Source organism: Paramormyrops kingsleyae, chromosome 1 (assembly GCF_048594095.1).
Source record: "Paramormyrops kingsleyae isolate MSU_618 chromosome 1, PKINGS_0.4, whole genome shotgun sequence".
NCBI lineage: Eukaryota > Metazoa > Chordata > Actinopteri > Osteoglossiformes > Mormyridae > Paramormyrops > Paramormyrops kingsleyae.
The window spans coordinates 11526806-11535260 of NC_132797.1; positions in this window are offsets into that span (position 1 = coordinate 11526806).

Below are 8455 nucleotides of genomic sequence, written 5' to 3' on the forward strand. Positions count from 1 at the left end.
CTTTGAATCAGAGACGCTGGGTCAGCTAAAAATGAGGTAGCCAACAGTTCAGTTTCACTGAACATGAACTACGACTGCACTAAAACTTTATGAATCCGTTTGCGTTTGTTGGGTGTTGGTCTGGCGAGCGTCCGCTGGCTTTGGGAGACAAAACCAGGTCAGGCTGACCTTATACAATCGAAAGTCGGAGGCTGGCAGATTACGCTTCTCCGATGTCCGCGCAGACACACGCCTCATCTACATCCAGCCTACCTTTCAATCGGCACCTCTTGCACTTTTCCCGTTCCGCTCACATGTCAAGGATCAAGCCATCCACACTACTGTTCACCGAAACATAGTGGGCTAGGTTGCATGGGTTCATTTGTTTCCCAGTGAAACTGTTTTATCGTATTCCCTAAATGATCGGACCAGTTGAATTTCAATTTATCGTGTGACTTTTTGTCCCTGTTCTTAGGCTGCAGCGAATGTATGTATGGGAAGAGTTCGAAGAGGGCATGATTGAGTTTTGTGAACATGAGCATATCTTTTCATATTAGATATAGAGGAGATTCGATACTGAACAACTTATCCTCAAAAAACCTCACAAAAACACTTTTGCTTGAGCCGCCTGGGCAGTTGAATTGTGAGATTCATTGTTTCATCGATATGTTCAAGCTTGTAAAAGGATCCATGCTGTGAGTGGCATTATTTGCCTTTGAATGCTTAGACGGATATTTAGTATGAGACCATGCTCCTGATCAATGTTCCTTTTCCCTTGGTGATGTAGCGCTGCACAGAGCCCAAAGCACTACATGTACAATGCTGATGTCACAACACTAACCCTAGAGCACATAGTGCTGCTGGGCAACTGGAAGAAGACCTTTATCTCACACGGTTGCTGTAAACATCCACTGATGTTGTGGTCTTGGCTTGCTGGCTTGTACTTTTCTTTGGGTTACAATTCCCGAAGCATTTTGCACGACTGAGCCATGTCACAGAAGAATGGAAGAGATGCTGGACTCGGTGTCCTTCTTAATCGGGATGCTGCGAGGAAGATGAATCAGCGTACCACACTGGATCTTGTGAGGAGGAAGCCAGTGAAGACGATTGATTTCTGAGGCATCTAAAGTGCTTCTGCATCACTCAGGAGGTAAAACTGCAGGCAGTTGTGGGTAAGATTCCTGGATACAAAGACCTGGGCGTCACACACAGCCATTTCTCTCCTTTGTCAAACACACACACAGCATAATCCTACAGCCGCTGCCTTCCCTCGTCTCACAAAACACCCTGCAGTGGATCCCCTTTATCAAACACACACGTTTTTCGCATTTTTCGCTGACGGCATTGTTTTTCTTTCTGCAGACATTTTCTAACGCAGACACGTTAGGATGGACGCGTCGGCCGCCATGCAGAGTACACGCCTCTCGTAAGAAGTCCCCCATCATTCGCGATCGTCACATTGCTTTGCCACCATTGCAATCCAAGGGAACAGCTGGGAGTATGACGTCACTGATGGAAAGCGAAACGCTGGCGTCACCAGACTCAGCTTGAACTGAAATCTAGGCACCTGCATCTTAGGACACAAATGCAATGTGACATGCCTACTGTGGAGCCCCCCCCCAAAAAAAAAAAACAACAACCATCCACACCCCTCCCCCAACCACACACAAGACGGCAACACATCATCAAACGTAAGTTCACAGATTACACATCAAATCTGTATTCAGAGGAAAAAACATGAAATATTTTAGGTACATTTTTTTTAAATGTAATTATTATGTTACTGCTTCAGCACACTAATTTTACACCAGATGACATTCTAGCTCCTGAGTGGTCGCATGACAGTAATACATAATTCTTGGCACCTGCCCTCAAACCAAATCTGTTCCCCTGCTTTCTCAAGCCCAGCCAGAAAATCCTCAACAGCTCCTATATTTCCAAGGATGAGGTAAACTCTGGAGGCACGTATGGTGACACACCAGTGGCACGTGCACATGAATGTTTAGGAAATGAAGTCAAAGAGATTACGGGATTCTGATCAAGGGGGGAGACTTAGAGAGAAGGCACTGAAAATAACCAAGCAGATGGAGGAAAAATTTGTGGCGGTTCACAGAACCAGGGGCATGGAGATGTGAGGCCAATGGCTGTCAAAAATAACATGGATACAACTGGATCCCTGATCACATGACACACAGACGCTGAAACGGTGACATTTATGAGATCATGAGTCATGCACTGCAGTGGAAGAATCATCACGGTCCTTATAACTGCTGTCTAATGGCCTTTCAGGATAATTGATACAGTTAATCCATTTATAAGACTTGTACATAAAACAACAGCAGGTGCATAATACCATTAAAGCCTCTTGGGACTAGAACCTGCAACCATGAATGTGACTCTGCACTACTGCTGTGAAGAGAACGTTTTCGAAGCTTTCTCGAGGCATGACACAAACGCCTTTACAGAAACAAACCGGAAAACACAGAGTTAAACAAAAAGGCTTGCATTCTGCAGTCTTCCATTGTTTTAGCCAATCCCTTCTGGGAGGTTCAAAATCCTCTGTGGTTCTTTCTGGCCCATGAGCACATTGTTCTACCCTTGGGGTCTCGCTGCTCCTAGTGTTCTTTGCTAAGGTGCAGAGGGTACCGCACAGTTCACTCCAGGGCGAGCGAACAATTGCAGAGTCCAAGTAGAGTTGGGGCCCAAGACTGTCATAATCCATAGTTTAAGCTGCACCGCCTCAGTAAATCTGATCACCTCAGGACAGGAGAGGGAAACTGGGTGCTCTTTCTCACTCCATAATATATTTCCACGGTGTCTGAGGCAGATAAATACTCCCCCGTAATATTACACTTTTCAAAGCCTTTCAAGGAACTTCAGATGACCTGGTGTGAGACGGGTGTGAGCGATCCTGGCTTTCGTTCCACACCTTCCATCCTCGGTGTAACCGTAATTTACTTCATTTAATGACCTCTCCTCTCTGTTAAATGTGTCAGTGTTATCATTTCAGATGAATAAAATAAACACTGGGAGCTTCTTCAACAATAACAGTATCCCCCCCCTGTCTCTCTCTCGCTCCCCTTTCCCAGATTCTGTTTGAAGCAAAGGGGGTAGCATCACCTTTGGATAGCTTTCTGTATTGCTCTCTCTGCCGTGCCGCCAGAACAACTGTCTCTCTGCCAGCCCCCTCCGTCTGGGAAGCTGCCGGCCCACTCGAACTCGCTGACCAGGAAAGGGTTTGTTTTCCCCACAGCGGACTCTGGGGGGATGGAGAGAGAGTTGACAGCATCCCACGTCTGGTCCCGACCCTGCTAGCTTGCCTGCACAGCATGCCTCTTCCTGGGAGGAAGCAGGGGGAGAAACGAGGTCAGGAGGGGTTGTTACTGCACTGAGCCAATGTAGAGGAAGTAGAGTCTGAAGTCATTACTAAGCGAGGCCATATACAGGAAGTGGATTCTGAGGTCATTAAAGAGCACAGTCATATATAAGCAGAAATATGAGGTCATCATTTAGCGCAACTATAAAAGATCATCCAGAGGAAAGAGCAGACAAAACAAGATTAGCGCGATTGCAAAACAACTCTCAGATGTTTTTAAATAAAACCTTAAAAGCTGAAAGTTTGATTTGTGTCCATTTCAACGTGTCCACTCATTTAGGGGAATGCACTTGCATAATTGACACCATGCAACATAAGCAATAAACGAGCTAGTGATTTTATAGCCTTAGATGATTATATGATAACAAAATAGATGCTTTAAAAATATGATGTCCTCTGTTTTATGCCCCGTGTTTCCTGGGATAGGCTCCAGGCCCAAGAAGACCCTGTACTGCACGGACTATGGAAATTGGATGGAAGGGTGAATAGAATAAAAAAACAGACATTTAAACTGTTAGCCTGTTTAAGTTACATCACTTTTCACAACTATGGCCACAGTAAGCAGCTAAAAATATAAACAGTTTTTCATCCTTTCCATTATATTTCGGCTTGTATATAATTTACAAGCTTTAGCATTAGCAACCTACAAATAATGGTGCTTTTGAAAAACCCTGTTGAGAGCTGTTGCAATTTTCACGCAAGGCATTTACTCAACTTGCACAGTTTTTAAGCCTTGATCGGCCCAGTTTAGCAGAATTTCCTCCACTGCTCGTTAGCTACGTTCATGTCTTGTTTTCTGAAATCATACAACTGGTCAAGATCTGAGACGCTAAGAGACGATGAGACACCATTATGTGTTGGGGTCAGTGCCCGTCTGACGCTGTCCTTGTGTCTCTTCTCCGTGTGGCCGGCAGCCATTACTGACCATCCTGTTCCCTCCTGTCCTTGTGTCTCTTCCCCGTGTGGCCGGCAGCCATTACTGACCATCCTGTTCCCTCCTGTCCTTGTGTCTCTTCCCCGTGTGGCCGGCAGCCGTTACTGGCCATCCTGTTCCCTCCTGTCTTTGTACCAGTCCCTTGCGTGTCTCCCCTGCTCCCCGGACCACCACATAGCTCAAAGGGCTGAGTGTGGAGCACAGAGGCTGTACCTTGCAGTTGTGGTTACGAGGCCAGCCTCACCTCTATTCTTTATTGTTTTTCTGTTTTTCTTTGAGTTTAATAGCCCTTTGCTTCCCTATTTTTGGTTTATCCTTAGTTTGATATTGTTTATCCCTGTGTTTAATTAGTCTTGTTTATGGTTCTCTGCCCGTGCCTTGGTTATCTTCTGTCTTATTGCTTCTTGATTTTCCTCCTAGTGTATGATTTCCCTGCTTCCCCTCAGTTTCAGGTTCCTTAGTTCTGTGTTCTTTAGTGTTAGTTTCTTCACCTGTGTCTTGTTGCCCTGTGTCCTCATTGATTGGTTGTTTTTGATGATTCACACCTGCCTTTTGTTGGTCCTCATTATCATTATATTAAAGTATCTGCCTTTGTTCTTCTCCTCAGTTGGTCATTGTGTGTGTTTTTTTTTTTTTTTTTTTAAATATATACTGTGGTTCCTGGTCCTCCTGACCCCTCGTGGTTCCTTTTATTTTGTGGTTTCCTTTTGTGTTCTGCTTTGTTTAATAACCCATTTAGTCTCTGAGCCACAATTGGATCATCCTCTTTTTTCCTGCCTGCACCATCCAATCACGTCCGTAACATTATGAGACTCGCTAGTTCACACTAGTCTGGGTCTTATCTAAACCGGGCGTGCCGGCTCGTGACAGGCTTTCAGAGGATGTAGAACTGTCGAAGAGGAGGAAGTAGAGGCTGAGGTTTTTAGGAGTATGATGTCCTAATTGCAGTTTGCTAGACTCCATTATACTTCACACTGAGTGGTGGCTGACAGAGACCCAGGAGACACGAAAGGTGAGGGAGGAGAGCCGAATAAACCTGTCAGGAGGAAGTGGGGACTTTCATTTGAGGGCCCCATAACTGCTCTATCTTCTACTCAAATCCTGGTCATAATAACCCATACATTTATTTCCTGAACTCTAGAAATTGTATTATTTCTAGAATGCTGGCCCACATGTTGACTTTTATTGCACAATATAGTAGCATGCAGCTGTCATTGTTGATGAGTCTATATGCTCTTTTGGCTGCAGCAAGTCCATCGGTATGAATGAGTGCCAGACCTCACAAACCGTCTGCTATAGCCCACAGGTGTTCTGGACACCAGCCACGGAATGGAAGCGGCACTACGGCTGTGTGTTTGTCTGAGTCTGTCCTTCCATCTACACATATTCTCATTCTATATCTGTTCATATGGAAGAAATGAAGATGTGTCATTCTGTGGCGCACTAAAAACGGGCTGTTGTTTTCATCCTCTGTGTTGCCCCAGCAACACACTTGGGTCAGAATGTTTCAGCGAAGTCTGAGGGAAGATCTCGCAGTGCCAGCTGATTAAGACCAAGTATACATAGTAGAACCGATAGACGGAATCAGTGGAGTGGGCCAGTTTTAAATAACAAGACAGCTGGAGCGTCTGGCTAATCAACGACTGTGCTAGTAGTTGAATATTCTTAGAAACACATTCAGGCTTGGCAAAGCAATTCTGGCAAGAAAATGCTAAGCTCGACTCTGCCGGACTGAGATCGTCGACTGAGGCCTTAAGCTCAGGAATATCTGCCATGAAGAATCCCCAAGAAGAGATGTAAAATGGTGCATCGACTCACACTCCATTGTCTTGGGCCCTATAAAAAGCAAGCAAAAAGCACTTTTGGTTTTATAACAACTTCAACCACAAGAAACCCCAGCACCCTGTAAATCAGCTGTGAAATTCAAGGAAAAGGCACAAAACAAACACGTTTGGTTTTGTGTGGTTATGCGCTACCATGTGACAGGCCAAAGACGTCGAGTCCAGCAGTGACTGACCATGAGGAGAAATGATCATATGATCACTCTACTTAGGAAAGAGACAAAACCGAAAGAAAATAAGCTCTTGCTGAAAAGTTAAGAGTTAAGAGGCACTCCTGGCAACCTTTCAGCGTTCAGTGGAAGGAGCTCTCTTCAATAACAAAAGTATCAGTTGCAGCTTTGATTTTTAAATCTTTTTCGAAACTAATTGCTAACATGCTCCTGCAGCATGTTTCTGGCAAATCCAAGCCCAGTTAACAAAGGAGATGTTTGCTCACAATAGTGTGGCGCTACTGCTCCCCAACACACACACACACACACACACACAAAGCTGTACTCATATCTTTGTGGGGACCGTCCATTCAGCTCTATGGGCAAAACCCTAATCCCAACAATGACAACCTTAACCCCTACCCAGCTCTAACCTTAACCATAAGTAACCAAACAAAATACAGGTCTTTTGGCATTTGTTTCTTCATAAAATCGAATTTCCCTTATGGGAAATCGAAAAAAAATGGTCCCCACAACATCAAAATAACATGTTTTTATCACATTGTAGGGACATTTGGTCCCCACAGTGTAATGTATATGTGACCCACACACATACACATGCACACACCATTCTGACTGGCCTGAGTCTGTTTAGAGGTCAGAATCCTGCCTCATCCAGCAATGATAGAGCCTCACCCCTAGGGAATCGTGCTTCCAGTCTCCTGTGTCTAGCTGAAGGCTGGATACTGGGCCGTAGCCCTCCCCCCTACCGTAGATGGAACTGCCCTGCACCACCTAGCCGGAGCACAAAGCCATGCTGCTACAATCTATCATCCTATCATGCCAACTCTGTTATGATCTGTGGTGTACTCCTCCATATCTTTGTCCACAATGATGTTCTGACTACATGACTTGTCTAATGTATTACTGCAATCTACGTTTCTTCAGATTCGCATGACACAATCCACAAACTCCTCAGTGACCGTCAGCATGGAGATGAAGGTGTGAGGGAGCTGGAAAAGATCAGGGTGCCATGCAGGGTGACAGTTTATTGGGAGGTCAAACCAGTGGGATTAAAGGTGAAGAGGGGCCGGGGGGGGGGGGGCTGCGCTGCTTACAACTTGACACTGGGGAGGTGAAAACCCCCCCCCCCCCCCCCATCCCACCCATACCCCAACCCCCCTCGCGGGGAGTCGTCCAGGACACACTGAAGCAATTAGAGGCTCGTATAAATCAATTTGCAGTTGGTTTTAAAACTGATCTGTTCCCAACAATCCCTGGACAGGGTATGATTCAGGTTTGTTTTGATTTGTGAGTTCAGAACGCAGTGGGGTTTGGAATGGCCTGGGTTTAAGTTCTGCTTTGGGGTCGGTTGGTTGGAATGAATTGGGGGGGTGGGTTAATTCTATTCAGGGTGTGGTTAGTTGAAATAGAGTTGAGTTTCACGCCAGTTTGGGATAAGACACGTACTGTCCATCTTCTTCCTTCGATAGGTTACAACGAATACCTTTTTAAAATAAAACGTCAGTGCAATTCCATGGATAATCACCAGCTAGAAACAAACTGTGCAATGCTGTACATAGTGCCCTTTTTACTAAATGAAAGTGACCGTTGTTATATATTTAAATGTCAAATTTTAAAAATTCTGTCATTAAAAACTTGAGAAGTTATGGCTTAGCCTAAACTTTGGCCGTAGCAATTCTCAGATGTTAAATACATTTAATAGATCAACAGTAACTATGCCAGTAATTGCCATCGTGGAAAATACAAAAAATGTGCTAGTCATTCCTCATAGTGTCACACATATTACTCATTCATGCAAAATCAACAGAAATGCAAAGGACTTCGTGCCAGCCTGCTTGTGAAAGCGTACTGAAATAAACGAAATTCCCCGGACAAAGACTTGCACTGTTAATTTTGCGGCGACAGCTTTGCTGATTTTTCATTCGTTTCACGCCACTGCCATCTAGTGGCCGCATAAGGACAAGCAAAGGATTTCTAATACTTAGAATACAGTCGAAAATTGAGACCTCTTAACAGTAACTGGAGGACTTGTAAATTATTTGAATACGTGTAAAGTTACATCTTCAGATTAAATAGTGTTTTCATTTTATCTGAACGATCCCATATCATATCACACCATACCAAAATTCATTTACGTAGGCGTCCATGCATC